Source organism: Pseudophryne corroboree, chromosome 3 (genome assembly GCF_028390025.1).
Source record: "Pseudophryne corroboree isolate aPseCor3 chromosome 3, aPseCor3.hap2, whole genome shotgun sequence".
In the NCBI taxonomy this organism is placed as follows: Eukaryota; Metazoa; Chordata; class Amphibia; order Anura; family Myobatrachidae; genus Pseudophryne; species Pseudophryne corroboree.
In genome coordinates, this window is record NC_086446.1 from 147508604 (window position 1) to 147529423 (window position 20820).

At 47.7% G+C, this 20820-nt stretch overlaps 1 protein-coding gene across 1 annotated transcript in view; it reads left to right on the forward strand.

Moving 5' to 3' along the window:
• The window catches only part of LOC135054966 (zinc finger protein 300-like), an 86867-nt gene extending 67096 nt beyond the window's left edge, over nucleotides 1-19771 (forward strand). Inside the window, exons 3-5 of the transcript XR_010243606.1 lie at nucleotides 17265-17339; nucleotides 17413-17625; nucleotides 18225-19771. The gene's annotated coding sequence lies outside the window, so the exon portion shown is untranslated. The remainder of the gene's footprint in view (nucleotides 1-17264; nucleotides 17340-17412; nucleotides 17626-18224) is intronic.
• The last annotated feature ends 1049 nt before the right edge of the window (nucleotides 19772-20820 follow it).

Consider the following 20820-nt stretch of genomic DNA (forward strand, 5'->3'; position numbering starts at 1 on the left):
ACAGAAACTCCAGCTTACTGTATAACGGTACCAGGGGGTTGTAGAAGGGAGGGGTGGCTGTTATACTGAATGTGTGTCCTATTAAGGAGCACATGTCAGTGCTGATAAGGGGTTTCTCCTTACTAAAAAGCGCTGGTGTGGGTTGGCTCCAATCTCTGTCTCTCTCTTGCCATTCTTGGGGGGGAAACTCTGTCTTACCCCCACCTGTGTGTGTGTGGAGTATTTGGTGGTCACCTGTAGCAATGTCCATGGATACAGTGTCCTATGCACAGAGGATTTATCCTCTCAAGATGATCCCATTCCATGTAATCAGGTTAGTACTGGTTTAGCACAGATTCCAGCAAGGGAACCAGAGTGGTTTTCCTCTATCAAGAATTGGATTTCTCAGATTTCTGACAGGGTTGCCAGTAATGAATCTGCAACCCAGGTATTGCAGACCTCTATGGCTGTATGGCCCTTGTCTGGTACCTCGGGTCACCCCGCTATATACCCCCACAAACGTGCGCTTGTGCAGGTAACACAAGACGACACGGATACCGATTCTGACACTACAGATGGGTATGTGATGGGGATGGGTCTCTTGCAAGGGGGGTGCAATTGTTGATAGAGGCTATCAAGGATGTGTTAAATATTAATGATACCACACCTGAGCTGGTTGAGGAGGCTTTTTTCACTGAAAATAAGAAAGCCTCGCTAACCTTCCCTGCGTCAATAGAGCTGAATGTTATATTTGAAAAAGCATGGATGAACCCTGAAAAGAAGTTTCAGATCCCTAAGAGGATTCTGGTAGCTTTTCCTTTCCCTGAGGAGGATAGGAAAAGGTGGGAAAACCCGCCAATTGTTGATGCATCTGTGTCCAGACTCTCAAAAAAGGTGGTTTTGCCTGTACCGGGATCTACCGCCTTAAAGGAGCCGGCAGATAGGAAAATTGACAATACTCTGAAATCAATGTACACTGCTTCGGGGGCCATATTACGTCCTACTATTGCTAGTGCATGGATTGCAAAGGTTATAGTGAAGTGGTTGGCTGCCTTAATTGAGGATTTGGATAGGGATGGCGTTGCATTGTATTTACGCAACATTCATGATTCTGCAGGTTTTATGGTAGAATCCATGAAAGACCTGGGTTCCATGGCTGTGGGAATTTCTTCAATGCCTGTTTCAGCTTGTCGGGGACTGTGGCTCTGCCAGTGGTCAGCCGACGTGGAATCCAGAAGAAATGTGGAGTCTCTACCCTATACAGGTCAGGTGCTCTTTGAGGAAGCTCTAGACGCGTGGATATCCACTGCTATAGCGGGTAAGTCTCCGTTTCTTCTCTCAGCAGCACCTGCTCCAAAGAAATCCTTCTCCTCAGCTGCGAAGCAGTCCTTTCGGCCTAACACGCCCAGAAAGGCCAGATCATCCAATACCTTCTTTAGGGGAGGTAAGGTTAAGTCCAAGAAACCTGCCGCTGCAGGTTCCCAGGAACAAAAGCCAGCTTCCGGTACCGCAAAGGCCTCCGCATGACGGTGGATGGGCCGGAGGTGGGGCCTGTGGGAGCGAGACTCAGACAGTTCTGTCATGTCTGGGTATTGTCCAGTCCTGAATCCCTATGTAGTAGATATTGGGTGGGATTCAAATGATATATCACGCTCAATTTCCTTTCTAAAATGATCTCCGTTATTGCGCATATTGCGCCCATAGTGATCAGGTTTAGCTGTGTAAGGGTTGGGTGCCTCCCTACTCCGGGGGTAGCGAGCTGATATAATGATACCACGCCCCTGAGGGCAGAAACAGAACGGGTGTGGAAATGGGTGAAAATAATTGAATCCCGCCCATTGTGTCTCAGGGATACAGGCTGGATTTCAAAGTCTCCCTCCTCATCGTTTTTTCAAGTCGGGCTCACCAACTCTGTTGGAGGACAGCACAGTGCCTCAAGATGCTGTCCAAAAGCTGGTGTAGGCACAGGTCATTGTGCCGGTACCACCTCACATGCTGACAAAGGGTTACTAAAGGCATTGGTGATCCAATCCATGGTCCGGGATGTCTTGAAGCCACCCCGGGTGTCGGTTCATCAATGCATTTGCCTATTGGGAAAGATGGTGGCCTCCTACGAGGCTCTCTAGTACGGGAGCTTCCGTGCTCGGTCCTTCCAACTGGATCTCCTGGACAAGTGGTCGGGATCTCACATCCAAATGCATCAGAGAATTAATCTTTCGCCAAGGGCAAGGATTTCTCTCCTCTGGTGGCTCCAATTGCCTCACCTCGTAGAAGGCCACAGGTTCGGGATTCAGGACTGGGTCCTGCTAACAACGGATGCGAGCCTCCGGGGCTGGGGAGCAGTCACTCAAGGAGTAACCTTCCAAGGACGGTGGTCAAGCCTGGAAGCCGGCCTGCCCATCAACATCCTGGAACTAAGAGCTGTTTACAACGGTCTTCTTCAGGCGGCCCCTCTTCTGAGAAATCGGGCCATCCAAGTGCAGTCGGACAACGTAACAACAGTGGCTTACATAAACCGACAGGGCGGACCGAAGAGCAGAGCGGCAATGTCAGAGGTCACAAGGATACTCCTCTGGACAGAAAAACACGCGTTCGCGCTGTCAGCCATCTTCATTCCGGGAGTAGACAACTGGGGAGCAGACTTCCTCAGCAGACACGATCCCCATCCAGGAGAGTGGGCACTCCATCCGGAGGTTTTCAAGGAAATAACAGATCTTTGGGGGTTGCCCCAAATAAACATGATGGCCTCTCGTCTTAACAAGAAGCTTAAGCGTTATTTTCCAGGTCGAGGGACCCACAGGCAGTGGACGTCCTGGTGTCTCCGTGGATGTTCCAGTCAGTATATGTGTTTCCACCACTCCCAGTCATCCCAAGAATCCTAAGGAGAACAAGGGTTCAAGTGATCCTCATTGCCCCAGATTGGCCAAGACGGGCTTGGTACGCGGACCTTCTGAATCTACTGCAAGAAGAGCCGAGGCCTCTTCCTCTTCGGGAGACTTACCGCGGCTATGTTTGACGGCATGGAAGTTGAGCGCCCGATTCTTGCTCGGAAAGGTATTTCGAAGAAAGTTATTCCTACCCTCATACAGGCTAGGAAAGGGGTAACGTCAAAACATTACCATCGTATTTGGAAGAAATATGTTTCTTGGTGTGAGTCCAAGAAGTTTCCTGCTGTGGAATTTCAACTGTGACATTTCCGCCGCTTCCTGCAAGCAGGAGTGGATATGGGTCTGAGGTTGGGATTTGTGAAAGTCCAGATTTCAGCCATATCCATTTTCTTTCAGAATTGGCTGCCCTCCATGAGATTCAGACCTTTTTGAAGGGAGTTCTGCATATCCAACCTCCCTTTGTACTGCCTACGGCGCCATGGGACCTTAACGTGGTGTTGCAGTTCCTCCAGTCGGATTGGTTTGAGCCTCTACAGGAGGTGGAGCTCAATTTTCTTACATGGAAGGTGGTCACTTTGTTGGCCTTAGCTTCTGCTAGACATGTCTCCGAGATGAGGGCTTTATCCTGTAAAACCCTTACTTGATCTTCCACGAAGATAGAGCTGAGCTCCGGACTCGTTTGCAGTTTCTTCCAAAGGTTGTGTCAGCATTTCATATCAACCAACCTATTGTGGTGCCAGTGGCTACTGACTCCTCAATTACTTAAAAGTCCTTGGATGTCGTGAGGGCTTTGAAGATATATGTGAAGAGAACTTCTCGTCACAGAAAGTCGGACTCTCTGTTTGTCCTATATGATCCCAAGAAAATTGGGTGTCCTGCTTCTAAGTAGACTATTTCTCGCTGGATTAGGTTCATTATCCAGCACGCTTATTCTACGGCAGGACTGCTGTGTCCAAAATTTGTTAACGCCCACTCTACTCGTAAGGTGGGGTCTTCCTGGGCGGCTGGCCGGGGTGTCTCAGCAGTGCAACTTTGCTGAGCTGCAACTTGGTCTGGGTCGAACACGTTTGCAAAGTTTTACAAGTTCGATACTTTGGCCTCTGATGATCTGAAGTTCAGTCAATCAGTTCTGCAGGAGCCTCCGCGCTGTCCCTGTTCTGGGAGTTTTGGTACATCCCCATGGTACTAATGTGGACCCCAGCATCCTCTAGGACATAAGGGAAAAATAATATTTTACTTACCTGTAAATCTATTTCTCGTTGTCCGTAGAGGGTGCTGGGGACTCCGTAAGGACCATGGGGAATAGACGGGCTCCGCAGGAGATAGGGCACTTTAAGAAAGACTTTTGGATTCTGGGTGTGCACTGGCTCCTCCCTCTATACCCCTCCTCCAGACCTCAGTTAGGGAAACTGTACCCAGAGGAGACGGACAGTACGAGGAAAGGATTTTAGTTAACTTAAGGGCAAGATCCATACCAGCCACACCAATCACACCGCATAACCTGTGATAAACTATCCAGTTAACAGCATGAACAACATAGACTCGGTTCGAACCGATGAAACTATAACATAACCCTTATGTAAGCAATAACTATATACAAGTCTTGCAGAAGAAGTCCGCACTTGGGACGGGCGCCCAGCATCCTCTACGGACTACGAGAAATAGATTTACCGGTAAGTAAAATCTTATTTTCTCGAATGTCCTACAGGATGCTGGGGACTCCGTAAGGACCATGGGGATTATACCAAAGCTCCCAAAGGGGCGGGAGAGTGCGGATGACTCTGCAGCACCGATTGAGCAAACAGGAGGTCCCCCTCAGCCAGGGTATCAAACTTATAGAACTTTGCAAAGGTGTTTGACCCCGACCAAGTAGCTGCTCGGCACAACTGTAATGCCGAGACCCCTCGGGCAGCTGCCCAAGAAGAGCCCACCTTCCTAGTGGAATGGGCCTTAACCGATTTAGGCAATGGTAATCTTGCCGTAGAATGCGCCTGCTGAATCGTGTTACAGATCCAGCGAGCAATAGTCTGCTTTGAAGCAGGAGCGCCAACCTTGTTGGCCGCTTACAGAATAAACAGAGCTTCAGTCTTCCTGATCCTAGCTGTTCTGGACACATAAATCTTCAAAGCCCTGACCACATCCAGGGACTCGAAATCCCCCAAGTCCCGCGTAGCCACAGGCACGACAATAGGTTGGTTCATATGAAAAGATGAGACCACCTTTGAGTCCTCAATTCTGCCCTGTCACGATCCGGGTATCTGGACGCCATTTCTTACCCATCAGATGCCTCCTAAGGCTGGCTCAGCGCTCCAGGACCGGATCCCATCTGTTATCCTGATGTGTACATTCCTGTATCCTCTCCTGTCACTCTGGGACGCTGTCACAGTAAACGCCATATTACACCTGGCATGGCGTCTCCTGCGGCCTCCGCCGCCGTCCCTGAACTTCTGCATGCAGAGTGTCTGAGTGGCGATTACGTCAGCCGCGGCCTCCGCTGTGTCCGCGTGGTTGGATGTGCATCTGTCAGCCTGGCGCCTCCTGTCTCCGGTGGCCGGCGCCGCCATTACTGTTTTCATTACCACATGGATTACAAACCAAACTTCCCTCCAAGTGTCTGCATGGGCGCAGCCATCTTGGATTCTGTCAGCTGATCATTTCCACCAATCTGTTCTCAGTATTGATAATCTGCATAATTGCCTAGCCAATCCCTTCCTTGCTGCAGGTATAAATACACTGTGCCTGAGCAAGGAAGGCGTCAGTGCTTTGGTTGTCAAACCTAGTTCCTGTTTGTCTCTCTCCTGTGATTGTCTTCCAGGTTCCAGGCTCCTGTCTCAAGACTTCCACCATAGAGACCCGCACCAGCATTCCACCTGCGGTGTAGCCTGACTCTCCAATCCATTGTGGATTCATCTGTTTCCAGCTACAACATTACCTGCTTCCAGCTCAGCTTCCAGCAGAGTACAGCTTCCCTTAAAGGGCCGGTGTCCTTTCTACACTTTACCACTCTCCACCGGTATTATTATTTCTCCGCTCTCAAGTTCTACATTTCAGTTCATATTTCATCGCTCCCAAGTTCATTTATTATTTAACTGGTTCCAGCCAGTATCCACTCCGTGCTAACAACAGTCTGGTTCCAGCCAGTATCCACAGCAGCTGTTTTATCTTCAGCAACCCAGCTTTTCCTGGAACACCAGCTGGCACAATCCTGGGTTATCTCCATTGCTACAGTCGGGCCTGGTAAGGACTTTCCATCTAGAAGATCATAAGAACTATCTCACACTACCAGTGCCCTGTGGCTCCTGCCATCCTGTAGTACCCAGGAACTGTATTTATTCTTTGCTGACTTTTACGTTTTCTTTTACTGCTGCTGTGTTGCGGAGTTGTCATAATAAACATCATTGACTTTTATCCAAGTTGTCGTGGTCACGCCTTCGGGCAGTTATTATTCATGTTACTTACATGTCCAGGGGTCTGATACAACCTCCCAGGTTCCGGTACATCTCAGCCCCTACAACTGAGGCTGCCTCCCGTCAGCTCAGGCCCTCAGTTGTGACAGTAAGCACTGACCTAATGAATCCAGCCGGAGACCAGGATCAAGCGGCCAGGCCGATGCAAGAACTGGCAGCCCGACTAGAACATCAGGAGGCTGCACAGGGCCACATCATCCGCTGTCTCCAGGATCTCTCTACTCGGCTGGATGGGATTCAGACAACTCTCCGTGGATCAGGCGCGTCTGGTGCGTCAACCACAGTGACTCCAGCTATAACCCCACCCACCTTACCCATTTCTGCTCCACGTCTTCATCTTCCAACGCCAGCAAAATTTGACGGATCTCCAAGATTCTGCAGGGGATTTCTCAACCAGTGTGAGATTCAGTTTGAGCTACAACCTGGCAATTTTCCCAGTGACCGTACAAAAATTGCCTACATTATTTCTCTTCTCAGTGGCTCAGCCCTTGATTGGGCATCACCGTTATGGGAGAGGTCCGACACCCTGCTATCTTCCTACACTGCCTTCGTGTCAACATTCAGGCGCATCTTCGACGAGCCAGGCCGGGTAACCTCAGCTTCATCCGAGATTCTCCGTTTACGCCAGGGGTCACGTACTGTAGGACAATATCTGATACAGTTCCAGATCCTGGCATCCGAACTGGCATGGAACGACGAGGCCCTGTATGCTGCATTCTGGCATGGCTTATCTGAGCGTATTAAAGATGAGTTAGCTACCAGAGACTTACCTTCTAAGTTAGATGAGCTAATCTCACTCTGCACGAAAGTTGATTTACGTTTCAGAGAGAGAGCAACTGAGCGTGGAAGATCATCTGCTCCAAAATCTTCTGCTCCTCCTCCTCGTCAACTGTCACCATCTAAAGATGAGCCCATGCAACTTGGCCGTTCCTGTATAACTCCTGCTGAGCGCCGAAGACGTCTCTCCGAGTCTCTCTGTCTCTATTGTGCAGCTCCGTCTCACACCATTAATGCCTGTCCCAAACGTCCGGGAAACTCCAAATCCTAGCTCGCCAAGGAGAGGGCCGGCTAGGAGTAATGATCTCCTCTCCATCTCCTCAAGATTGTAATCTCCCAGTCTCGCTTCAAGTTGCTCAACGTTATCGGAACGTCATTGCCCTCCTTGATTCCGGAGCAGCCGGGAACTTTATTACCGAAGCCTATGTTAAACGGTGGTCCCTACCCACCGAGAGACTTCCTTCGTCCATTTCTTTAACTGCCGTGGATGGCAGCAAAATTTTTGATGCAGTTATTTCTTTAAGGACTCTACCAGTTCGTCTGAGAGTGGGAGTTCTTCATTCCAAACTTATTTCTTTTTTAGTGATTCCAAGAGCCACACATCCTGTGGTCCTGGGCCTTCCATGGCTCCGTCTTCACAATCCTACAATTGATTGGACGACTACGCAAATCCTGGCATGGGGTTCCTCCTGTGCTGAGACATGTTTGTTTAAAGTATTGCCTGTCTGTTCTTCCTCCCCCAGGTCGTCTGATGTTCCACCTCCTCCATATCAAGATTTCACGGATGTGTTCAGTAAAGCTTCTGCTGATATCCTTCCTCCTCATAGAGAATGGGACTGTCCGATTGATCTCGTTCCAGGGAAGGTTCCACCTCGAGGCCGAACTTATCCGTTGTCTCTGCCTGAGACGCATTCTATGGAGGAATATATTAAAGAGAACCTAGCAAAGGGGTTCATTCGACCTTCTTCTTCTCCAGCCGGCGCAGGCTTCTTTTTTGTAAAAAAGAAAGATGGTGGTCTGCGGCCGTGCATCGACTACAGAGGTTTGAACGACATTACCATCAAGAACCGTTATCCTTTACCCCTGATTACTGAGCTCTTTGACAGAGTTAGCGGAGCTACCATCTTTACAAAGCTGGACTTGCGAGGTGCATACAATCTCATCCGGATCCGTGAGGGTGACGAGTGGAAGACCGCCTTTAACACCCATGACGGACATTATGAGTACCTCGTCATGCCCTTCGGATTGAGCAATGCTCCAGCTGTCTTCCAGCATTTTGTCAATGAGATCTTCAGAGACATTCTATACCGTCATGTCGTGGTCTATCTAGACGATATCCTCATTTTTGCCAACGATTTAGAGGAACATCGTTTTTGGGTTAAAGAGGTTCTGTCCCGTCTCCGTGTCAATCATCTCTATTGCAAATTAGAAAAATGCGTCTTTGAAGTCAAGTCCATTCCGTTTCTAGGGTACATTGTGTCCGGTTCCGGACTAGAGATGGATCCTGAGAAACTACAAGCAATCCAAAATTGGCCGGTACCCTTAACCCTCAAAGGGGTCCAGAGGTTCTTAGGGTTCGCCAACTATTACCGAAAGTTTATACGAGACTTTTCCACCATTGTGGCGCCTATTACTGCTTTCACTAAGAAGGGTGCTAACCCGTCCAATTGGTCTGAAGAAGCCATGCAAGCATTTCATCTTTTAAAACAAAGGTTCATCTCTGCGCCTGTTCTGAAACAGCCTGACATCGACTCTCCTTTCATCTTAGAGGTGGATGCCTCCTCCGTTGGAGTAGGAGCGGTGTTATCTCAGAGGGCTAAAGATGGCCATTTACACCCTTGCAGTTTCTTCTCCCGGAAGTTCTCCCCAGCTGAGCGCAACTATGCCATTGGCGACCAGGAGTTGCTAGCCATCAAGCTCGCTCTAGAAGAGTGGAGGTATCTGTTGGAGGGAGCTTCTCATTCAATCACCATACTTACAGACCACAAGAACCTTTTATACCTGAAGGGCGCACAATGTCTCAACCCTCGTCAGGCCAGATGGGCACTTTTCTTTTCCAGGTTCGACTTTAAACTCCAGTTCTGTCCGGGCTCTCAGAATCGCAAGGCCGATGCCCTTTCCCGCTCATGGGAGCAAGAAAATGAGTCAGAGTCTTCAGACAAGCATCCTATTATAAATCCGTTGGCATTCTCCACGGTAGGGATGGACTCTACGCCCCCATCAGGGAAAAGTTTTGTGAAGCCGATGCTAAGGAAGAAGCTCATGCATTGGGCCCATGCTTCCCGTTTTGCCGGACATACAGGTATCCAAAAAACCCTGGAGTTTATCTCTAGGTCCTATTGGTGGCCAACTCTGAAAAAGGACGTCTTGGAGTTTATTGCATCTTGCCCAAAGTGTGCCCAACATAAAGTATCCCGCCAGTCGCCTGCGGGGCAACTGGTTCCACTATCCGTTCCCCGTCGACCATGGACCCACTTGTCGATGGATTTCATTACAGACTTACCCATGTGCAACAAGTTCAATACCATCTGGGTGGTAGTTGACCGGTTCACCAAGATGGCACACTTCATTCCTCTCACCGGTCTTCCGTCAGCTTCCAAGTTGGCTCAAGTATTCATACAAGAGATCTTCCGACTCCACGGTCTTCCTGAAGAAATTATCTCAGATCGAGGAGTTCAATTCACAGCCAAATTCTGGCGAAGTTTATGTCAAGTCCTCCAAGTCAAGCTAAAGTTTTCCACGGCTTACCATCCTCAGACCAATGGTCAAACCGAGAGGGTGAATCAGGACTTGGAGGCCTTCCTCCGCATCTATGTGTCCTCCTCTCAAGATGACTGGGTTCAATTACTTCCCTGGGCCGAGTTCTGTCATAACAACCAGTATCATTCTTCATCTGCTTCAACACCATTCTTCACTAACTTTGGATTCCACCCTAAAGTCCCTGAGTTCCAACCGCTTCCAGCAACTTCTGTTCCCGCAGTGGATATCACCTTGCATCAGTTTGCCAATATCTGGAAGAGCGTACGATCAGCTCTGCTCAAGGCATCGTTCAGGTACAAGAAGTTTGCGGATAAGAAGCGTCGAGCAGTTCCTGCTCTCAAGGTGGGTGATCGGGTATGGTTATCCACGAAGAATTTGAGGTTAAGAGTTCCCAGTATGAAGTTTGCACCTCGCTATATCGGTCCTTTCAAGATTGAACAAGTCATCAATCCTGTTGCTTACAGACTCCAGTTGCCTCCCTTCTTAAAAATACCCAGGACATTCCATGTTTCCCTGTTGAAACCGCTGATCTTGAATCGGTTTCATTCCTCACTTCCTCCAACTCCGAAAGTCCAAACTCAACGAGGCGTTGAGTATGAAGTGGCCAAGATCCTGGACTCACGTCACCGTTACGGTCAACTACAATATCTTATTGACTGGAAGGGTTATGGTCCTGAGGAACGTTCATGGACCAATGCTTCTGATGTCCATGCTCCTGCCTTGGTCCGGAGATTCCATTCCAAGTTTCCTCAAAAGCCAAAGAAGTGTCCTGGGGCCACTCCTAAAGGGGGGGGTGCTGTCACGATCCGGGTATCTGGACGCCATTTCTTACCCATCAGATGCCTCCTAAGGCTGGCTCAGCGCTCCAGGACCGGATCCCATCTGTTATCCTGATGTGTACATTCCTGTATCCTCTCCTGTCACTCTGGGACGCTGTCACAGTAAACGCCATATTACACCTGGCATGGCGTCTCCCGCGGCCTCCGCCGCCGTCCCTGAACTTCTGCATGCAGAGTGTCTGAGTGGCGATTACGTCAGCCGCGGCCTCCGCTGTGTCCGCGTGGTTGGATGTGCATCTGTCAGCCTGGCGCCTCCTGTCTCCGGTGGCCGGCGCCGCCATTACTGTTTTCATTACCACATGGATTACAAACCAAACTTCCCTCCAAGTGTCTGCATGGGCGCAGCCATCTTGGATTCTGTCAGCTGATCATTTCCACCAATCTGTTCTCAGTATTGATAATCTGCATAATTGCCTAGCCAATCCCTTCCTTGCTGCAGGTATAAATACACTGTGCCTGAGCAAGGAAGGCGTCAGTGCTTTGGTTGTCAAACCTAGTTCCTGTTTGTCTCTCTCCTGTGATTGTCTTCCAGGTTCCAGGCTCCTGTCTCAAGACTTCCACCATAGAGACCCGCACCAGCATTCCACCTGCGGTGTAGCCTGACTCTCCAATCCATTGTGGATTCATCTGTTTCCAGCTACAACATTACCTGCTTCCAGCTCAGCTTCCAGCAGAGTACAGCTTCCCTTAAAGGGCCGGTGTCCTTTCTACACTTTACCACTCTCCACCGGTATTATTATTTCTCCGCTCTCAAGTTCTACATTTCAGTTCATATTTCATCGCTCCCAAGTTCATTTATTATTTAACTGGTTCCAGCCAGTATCCACTCCGTGCTAACAACAGTCTGGTTCCAGCCAGTATCCACAGCAGCTGTTTTATCTTCAGCAACCCAGCTTTTCCTGGAACACCAGCTGGCACAATCCTGGGTTATCTCCATTGCTACAGTCGGGCCTAGTAAGGACTTTCCATCTAGAAGATCATAAGAACTATCTCACACTACCAGTGCCCTGTGGCTCCTGCCATCCTGTAGTACCCAGGAACTGTATTTATTCTTTGCTGACTTTTACGTTTTCTTTTACTGCTGCTGTGTTGCGGAGTTGTCATAATAAACATCATTGACTTTTATCCAAGTTGTCGTGGTCACGCCTTCGGGCAGTTATTATTCATGTTACTTACATGTCCAGGGGTCTGATACAACCTCCCAGGTTCCGGTACATCTCAGCCCCTACAACTGAGGCTGCCTCCCGTCAGCTCAGGCCCTCAGTTGTGACATGCCCTATCCACATGAAAAACCAGGTAGGGGCTTTTATACGACAAAGCCGCCAATTCCGAAACACGCCTTGCAGAAGCCAAGGCCAATAACATAACCACTTTCCAAGTGAGATATTTCAATTCCACCGTCTTGAGTGGTTCAAACCAAGGTGACTTGAGGAAACTTAATACCACGTTAAGATCCCAAGGTGCCACCGGAGGAACAAAGGGAGGCTGAATATGCAGTACCCCCTTCACAAATGTCTGTACTTCAGGAAGAGAAGCCAATACTTTTTGGAAGAAAATGGATAAGGCCGAAATTTGGACCTTTATGGACCCTAATTTTAGGCCCAAATTCACTCCCGTTTGCAGGAAGTGAAGCAGAAGGCCCAAATGGAACTCCTCCGTAGGAGCAGTTCTGGTCTCACCCCAAGACACATATTTTCGCCATATACGGTGATAATGTTTCGATGTCACGTCCTTCCTAGCCTTGATCAGGGTAGGAATGACCTCCTCCGGAAGACCTTTTATCGCTAGGATCCGGCGTTCAACCGCTATGCCATCAAACGCAGCAGCGGAAAGTCTTGGAACAGACAGGGCCCCTGCTGCAGCAGATCCTGCCTTAGGGGAAGAGGCCACGGATCTTCTGTGAGCAACTCTTGCAGATCCGGATACCAAGTCCTTTGTAGCCAATCCGGAACAATGAGGATCGTTCTGACTCCTCTTAGCCTTATTATTCTCAACACCTTGGGTATGAGGGGTAGAGGAGGGAACACATAGACCGATCTGAACACCCAAGGTGTCACTAGAGCGTCTACTGCTACCGCCTGAGGGTCCCTGGACCTGGCGCAATACCGCTTTAGCTTTTTGTTGAGACGGGACGCCATCATGTCTATCTGAGGCAGTCCCCACTGACCCACAATCTGTGCGAAGACTTCTGGATGAAGTCCCCACTCTCCCGGATGCAGGTGCCTGTCTGCTGAGGAAGTCCGCTTCCCAGTTGTCCACCCCCGGGATGAATACTGCTGATAGGGCGCTTACATGGCCTTCCGCCCAGCGAAAAATCCTGGTCGCTTCTGCCATGGCCACTCTGCTCCTTGTGCCACCTTGGCGGTTTACATGAGCCACTGCCGTGACATCGTCTGACTGAATCAGAACCGGTTTGTCCCGAAGCAATGCCTCCGCTTGGCGTAGGGCGTTGTATATGGCCCTCAACTCCAGGACATTGATGTGGAGACCAGACTCTAGATTTGACCAGAGGCCTTGGAAATTTCTTCACAGTGTGACCGCTCCCCAACCTCGGAGGCTTGCGTCCGTGGTCACCAGGATCCAGTCCTGAATTCCGAACCTGCGGCCTTCTAGGAGGTTAGCACTGTGCAGCCACCACAGGAGAGATACCCTGGCTCTGGGAGACAGGGTGATCCTCTGATGCATTTGTAAATGGGACCCGGACCATTTGTCCAGTAGATCCCATTGAAAGGTCCTCGCATGGAACCTGCCGAAGGGGATGGCCTCATACAATGCCACCATCTTCCCCAGGACAGGTGGGCAATGATGCACTGAAACCGTTTTTAGCTTTAATAGGTTCCTGACCCGGGCCATGAGCTCCTGAGCCTTTTCCATTGGAAGAAAAACCTTTGTCTGGTCTGTGTCTAGAATCAGACCCAGAAAGGTCAGGCGCGTTGTAGGGACTAGCTGGGACTTCGGGAAATTGAGAATCCAGCCGTGCCCCTGCAACATCCTTCCCGACAGCGACACGCTGTCCAGCAGCTTCTCCCAAGATCTCACCTTTATAATGAGATCGTCCAAGTATGGGATAATTGTGACCCCCTGCTTGCGCAGGAGCACCATCATTTCCGCCATTACCTTGGTGAAAATTCTCGGGGCTGTGGAAAGCCCAAACGGCAACGTCTGTAATTGGTAATGAGAGTCCTGTACTGCAAATCTCAGGAACGCCTGATGAGGAGGGAAAATCGGAACATGAAGGTATGCATCCTTTATGTCCAGGGACACCATCCAATCCCCCCCCCCCTCCAGGCTGGCGATGACCGCTCTGAGCGATTCCATCTTGAACTTGAACTTTTTCAAGTACAAGTTCAGGGATTTTAGATTCAAAGTGGGCCTGACTGAACCTTCCGGTTTCGGGACCACAAACAGGGTTGAGTAATACCCCTTTCCTTGCAGGAGAAGAGGAACTTTGACTATCACCTGTTGAAGATACAATTTTTGAATTGCAGTCAACACTAACTCCCTCTCTGACGGGGAAGCTGGCAGAGCCAATTTTAAAAACCGGCGTGGAGGCACTTCTTCGAATTCCAGCCTGTATCCCTGAGAAACAATCTCTATAGCCCAGGGATCCACCTGTGAGTGAACCCGGACCTGGCTGAAAAATTGAAGATGCGCCCCCACTTGAGCTGACTCCCCCCGGGAAGCCCCAGCGTCATGCGGTGGACTTTGCAGATGTAGGTGAGGACTTCTACTCCTGGGAACTAGCTGCATGCAGCTTTTTTCCCTTGCCTTTTCCTCTGGCAAGGAAGGACGATCCCCGTACCTTCTTGCTTTTATTGGAACGAAAGGACTGCATTTGATAAAGAGGTGCCTTTTTAGTATGCTGCGGGGGGACATAGGGTAAGAAATTCAATTTACCAGCCGTAGCAGTAGAGACAAGGGGCAATATTTACTAATATTCGTGTTTGAGTCGGTTTGTGTAGTGTTTAAATTCGTTTTGTATCGGGTGCATTTTCATGCAACTTTTTGAATCCATATACGCAAAGTTACGAAGCAGTCGACTTTATGTTTGTCGTGTTTTCCGATGTCGATGCCAGTCGGGTTTTCTGGCACATTTACGGCCGTCATTGTCGTTTGCGTACGTGTTTTTGTTGTATTTGCTGGTTTTTTTCCTAAGTTAAACGCGGCAGGGTTTTTTTTTCCCGCAGCCGCATTTTCACTTTCAGTTTCGATTTTCATCTCCGTCCGTGATTGGTTGTGTTTCAGATGGTAGGAGTGTCTGTGCGCAACCATATAAATACGCCACAAACCGTCCGCACCTTGTGGGTTTAGTTAGTGGTGAGGAGGAGGGAGGTTGTGCTGTGGAGGTAGGTGAATTTGTAGTTTGGTGAGGAGTGTTGGTAGCGATTTCTGAGTGTGGTATTGTGTTTAAAAGTCGTCTTGTCATTCTTGTTGTCTTGTATTTTGTGGTTTTGTCTCATTTTTAGTCCATGTTATTTATCTTTATAGTCCCTTGTCAGTGTGTGTGTGTGTGTGTGTGTGTGTGTGTGTGTGTGGGTGGGTGGGTGTGTGTGAGTTCTGTAGTGGTAGTGGAGGAGTGTGTTGTTTGTCTTTTTTTTTCCTGTGTTAACTGTTTAGACTCAGAGGTGGGTGAGGTGGAGGGTGTGAGTGAGGGGGAGGAGGTCGGTCAGGTGGAGGAGGTGGGTGTTAGTGAGGTGGAGGAGGCGGGTGAGGTTGCTGCAGCAGCCTCAAGTGATAGTGACAGTCAGAGTGCTCCGCAGCCACGCACCACTACTAAGACTGGGCGGAATGTAAAGTTTAGATTTGCTGAAAATGTGGCATTGGTGCGTGAGCTGATGAAGTATCAGAGGCAGCTATTTGGCCCTGAGTCCGCCAAGGTGCCAACACAGAGGAAGACGGTGTTGTGGGCGAAAGTTGTTGCTGCTGTCAATAGTGAGGAGGTGGTCAAGCGGACGGAGGACACGTGCCGCAAACGGTACTATGACATAAAGCGACGTGTCAAGTCCAAAATGGCCAAGGAGGCCAAGTCTGCTCGGAAAACCGGTGGTGGGCAGCCCTATATTGCAAGTTATCTGGAGTATGAGGAGCCCATGCGGAGTGTAATCCCTCCAGAAGTTGTCTCTGCAACCCATGTCCGGGATTCAGATAGGCCCAGGAAGAATGGTGAGCATGTGTATTTGCATTTACATTCTATGTTTTTTTGTTTGTTTTTTAATGTGTGTCATGTGACGTGGCATATTACTCCCATCTTCAAGTGTGTGTCAGCAAATACATTGTTTTGGTTAATGTTTTATACAATAGCCAATGTGACATCTTACTTTATTGTATGTCATGTGTTTTTCTGACAGATATTTTGCATGTGTAGTTTGGACTTGGTGTGTCTCTGAATTGTCCTGCAATAATGTTTTCCTTTTGGACGATTTTAATTTAAAATTGTGACTATGTTTTATATTTAAGTGATCCATGGCCCTCATTCCGAGTTGTTCGCTCGGTAAAAATCTTCGCATCGCAGCGATTTTCCGCTTAATGCGCATGCGCAATGTCCGCACTGCGACTGCGCAAAGTAAATTCGCTATGCAGTTAGGATTTTTACTCACGGCTTTTTCATCGTTCTGGCGATCGTAATGTGATTGACAGGAAGTGGGTGTTTCTGGGCGGAAACAGGCCGTTTTATGGGCGTGTGGGAAAAAACGCTACCGTTTCCGGAAAAAACGCAGGAGTGGCCGGAGAAACGGAGGAGTGTCTGGGCGAACGCTGGGTGTGTTTGTGACATCAAACCAGGGACGACAAGCACTGAACTGATCGCAGATGCCGAGTAAGTCTGGAGCTACTCAGAAACTGCTACGAGGTGTGTAATCGCAATATTGCGAATACATCGTTCGCATTTTTAAGATGCTAAGATTCACTCCCAGTAGGCGGCGGCTTAGCATGAGCAAATCTGCTAAAATCCGCTTGCGAGCGAACAACTCGGAATGAGGGCCCATGTGCAATGTTTTAAAAACAGTGGTTGTCATGTTAGAGGCTGGAGTACTGGAAAGTGGTTTGGAAACCACTTACATGTGTAGTGTCATTATTAGATAATGTTAATTATTTAATTAAATTAACAATATTTTTTATTTATTTTTTTGCTTGTATTTGTACCGTGACACCACACTGCAGTGTAATTTTTAAACAAAATTGCTACATTTTGTTTTGGCTCATATAGTGGTAATGTGTCTTTGGAGTGACATATCACAGAGCAATTTATATATTGCATCTGTAATATTTATCCTTTCAATACAAAATGAAGATGTGTGTTTTTTTGTTGTTGTTTTTTTCTCTTTAACTTGTGGCCTATGTCAGTGTCCTGTACATGTTTTCCTGTGTTGATGTTGCCATAGTGCATATGTGTTTTGGTCAATGTTTTTAGTTTTTTGTTTTTTATTTTTGTTTTTCCGGTCCTTATGTTTTTTATAAATAAAAACCAAGCATTTCTTCAAGAATAAATGTTTATAAGCATAATCGGTGGATGTATACACAATAGCATGATTATTTTTTTCTTTTCTGTTATACAGTGTTAGAAAAAAGCAGTACTACTCGTCGGCCAGTAACTCCTATCACATCTGATGATGATGACGCTGCGCAAGCAGGTAAAGTGTCCACTGTAGTATAGGGTATGCTTGTAAAGGAATGGCCATAACAAAATTGCACTTTCATTAAAAGGTCCATCAAAAGAAGTATGGAGCAGCAGAAGTGGCACTTCTGAAAGACATCACCACAAAAAACCTGTGTCCGAAAAGAAAGTAAGGTCGTATGTCCCGGCCCAAACACAGCAGGCTACCCCGCCACGAAGATTATCGTCCGTATGTTCTGTCCCCCCACTCCAAATTTTGGACACACCTCCAAGACGTCATCCACACTCCCCTCATCTTGATTGTGAGTATTAAACTGAAAAAAAATTGAAAAATGTCAGAACGTAATCAAAATATTTCATAACCGCATTAAGTCAAAACACATCAAAAACTTAAATACTTACCGCAGGAAGTAAAAGCTGAAATGTAATCCAAGCTAAATGTCCTTGTCCACATCCAGTAAAGATATGTATGTCCACTTGAGCCATACAGTATGACATTGTGTATAAGATGCTGCAACAAAAAAGCATGTTGGTTTTATTGCAAAAAGTAAGGATGTTTTTCCACATTTCACATGTGTGTTTGAGGTAACATTGCAAAATACATATAAAAACATTACTATGTTTGTTTGAACAAAGCTATAAGGTAACACATTATGTATTCCAATGTGTTTTTATGGTGGAGTATGTGTGAGCTACAATAAAACTAAAGTGTTTGCTTTCACAATTAAGTAACCAGACACATTTGCCACAAACAGGCATATGTATGTATTTAAGCTATGAGTGATGATGTTGCTATGCAGAATAGTTGTAAGCAACAGTGAATCACGTGTTCCATGTGTAGTGATTTGTTTACATTTCTCAAACATATGGAGAGCTAACGGATATTTGTTTAACATTTCAGCTTCTAGTCCTGGGAACAGCATCCCTCCGCAACCACAGCAACACAGTGACATGGAAAAGACAAACATCTTAGAAATGCAGCCACTAATGCAAGGAGTGAGCTCCCCCAGCACCTGTGAGTACACCACCACAGCAAATCACACCACCACCACAACACAGCCCAACAACACCAGGAACATAATTGCCCTGATCAGGTGTTTTGGACCATTTGGGCTAGACAGCAGGGCACTAATGAAGATTGCCTGCGTAAGCAGACACAAATGTTTGCAAGCCTACCATCTCACCTGAGAAGAATATCAAGAAATCTGAGTAGACAAAATGAACAAACAACCAGAATAGGCAATACCATGGAACGCATGCGTACAGACATTACACTGGTCATGGGCAACTTACAGCACATAATGGAAGAACAGCACAGACAACAGCAAAGTTATATGAGCATTTTTCAAAACAATCAAAAGATTAATGAAAGTTTATTCCGAATAGTAGACAATCAAAATGCTGCTACACGTGAACTCAATGCCACCCTCACTAACCTGAATGAAACACTGAGATGCATGCACCAACAGCAAACAAGCAGCAGTTCTGGTACGACTACTCCAAATATCACGCCAGTCTCATCACCACCAAGACGCTCCACCAGAGCACGACAACATGACAGTGCTAAAGGCAAAGGGCAGGACAAATAGCCACCAAAAAAAACGTGAAAAAAAAATACAAGTTAGACATTTGTGATAAGTAACTCAAAATAGTTAGTAAGTGTATTTTTGGCGAAAAATATATAACACTTAGCTCCTTGACACTTTTTTCAACATCATTAATCATAAGTGCTACAAACAAAAACTTGTACGCACATTTATTCTTTACCATTTTTTTGGGGTATTGGAGGAGGGAAATGTTGATGGAGCCACACATACATGTTAGCAGGAAGTAAACTGACCACTTGATTTTTTTCTAATCATTACTCTTTCTAGATTACAATCATTCTCTTTTCCTGCAGACATAATAATTGGCAGCCAGGCAGAATGTCTTTAGCAGGAAGTAAACTGACCACTTGATTTTTTTCTAATCATTACTCTTTCTAGATTCCAATCATTCTCTTTTCCTGCAGACAATCCAAATTACAATATTATTGATACATATTTTAGCTTTCTTCTCTATACAACATTACAAGAAGAAAACAATTGAGTTGCGTAAAAAGCTTGTAATGTGTTGGCTTTGTTTTGTTTTAAAAACATTGACAAAATTAATGTCAGTATTGTTGGGACATGTTTGTGTGTGTTAAGAATTAGTAAGAATGTTTTTACACATGATGCTGAAACAAACAAATATGTACCGTATATACTCGAGTATAAGTCGACCCGAATATAAGCCGAGGCACCTAATTCTACCACAAAAACCTGGGAAAACTTATTGACTCGAGTATAAGCCTAGGGTGGGAAATGCAGCTCTAGCCGTACACAGCCCTCAGTGCCAGATATGCCCTCATAGTGCCAGATATGCCCCCACAGTGCTGCCAGATATGCCCCCACAGTGCTGCCAGATATGCCCCCACAGTGCTGCCAGATATGCCCCCACAGTGCTGCCAGATATGCCCCCACAGTGCTGCCAGATATGCCCCCACAGTGCTGCCAGTTATGCCCCCACAGTGCTGCCAGATATGCCCCCACAGTGCTGCCAGATATGCCCCCACAGTGCTGCCAGTTATGCCCCCACAGTGCTGCCAGTTATGCCCCCACAGTGCTGCCAGATATGCCCCCACAGTGCTGCCAGATATGCCCCCACAGTGCTGCCAGATATGCCCCCACAGTGCTGCCAGATATGCCCCCACAGTGCTGCCAGTTATGCCCCCACAGTGCTGCCAGATATGCCCCCACAGTGCTGCCAGATATGCCCCCACAGTGCTGCCAGTTATGCCCCCACAGTGCTGCCAGATATGCCCCCACAGTGCTGCCAGATATGCCCCCACAGTGCTGCCAGATACGTTCCCTCCCCAAGTGCCAGGTATGCCCCACAGTGCTGTTACTTACCCCTCCGTCGATCCCGCGCTGTCTTCTGGAGGGACACGAAGCACACAGCGTGCGCGGCTCTCCTGTGTCCCTCCTGCATCTTCGGCGGCCGCGGCGGGTCTATTATAGGAAGTGCCGGTTCGTGATCAGAGGTCACGAACGGGTATTTCCTGTAATAGAACCGCCGCTGCTGCCGCCGGAGATGCAGGAGGGACACAGGAGCGCCGCGCGCTGTGCGCTCCATGTCCCTCCTTCACACTGCTCTGCCTCTGCCTGCACTGACTCGAGTATAAGCCGAGGTGGCTTTTTCAGCACAAAAAAAAGTGCTGAAAAAGTCGGCTTATACTCGAGTATATACGGTACTTTTACATCAAAAATCAAAGAATGTGTATAATAATGTATATGTGTGGCAAACTGTGTATTTACTTACACATCATCAAGTTTACAGCATCAAACATTAGGAAATAAATTATTCCTGATTACAGCAAGTTTGTGTGTCTTAAATATGATGGTGCATCACACATAGGGACACATGTATTCCTCAATGCTAACATATTATATGTTGAGGAGTGTTTTTTGGGAACACAG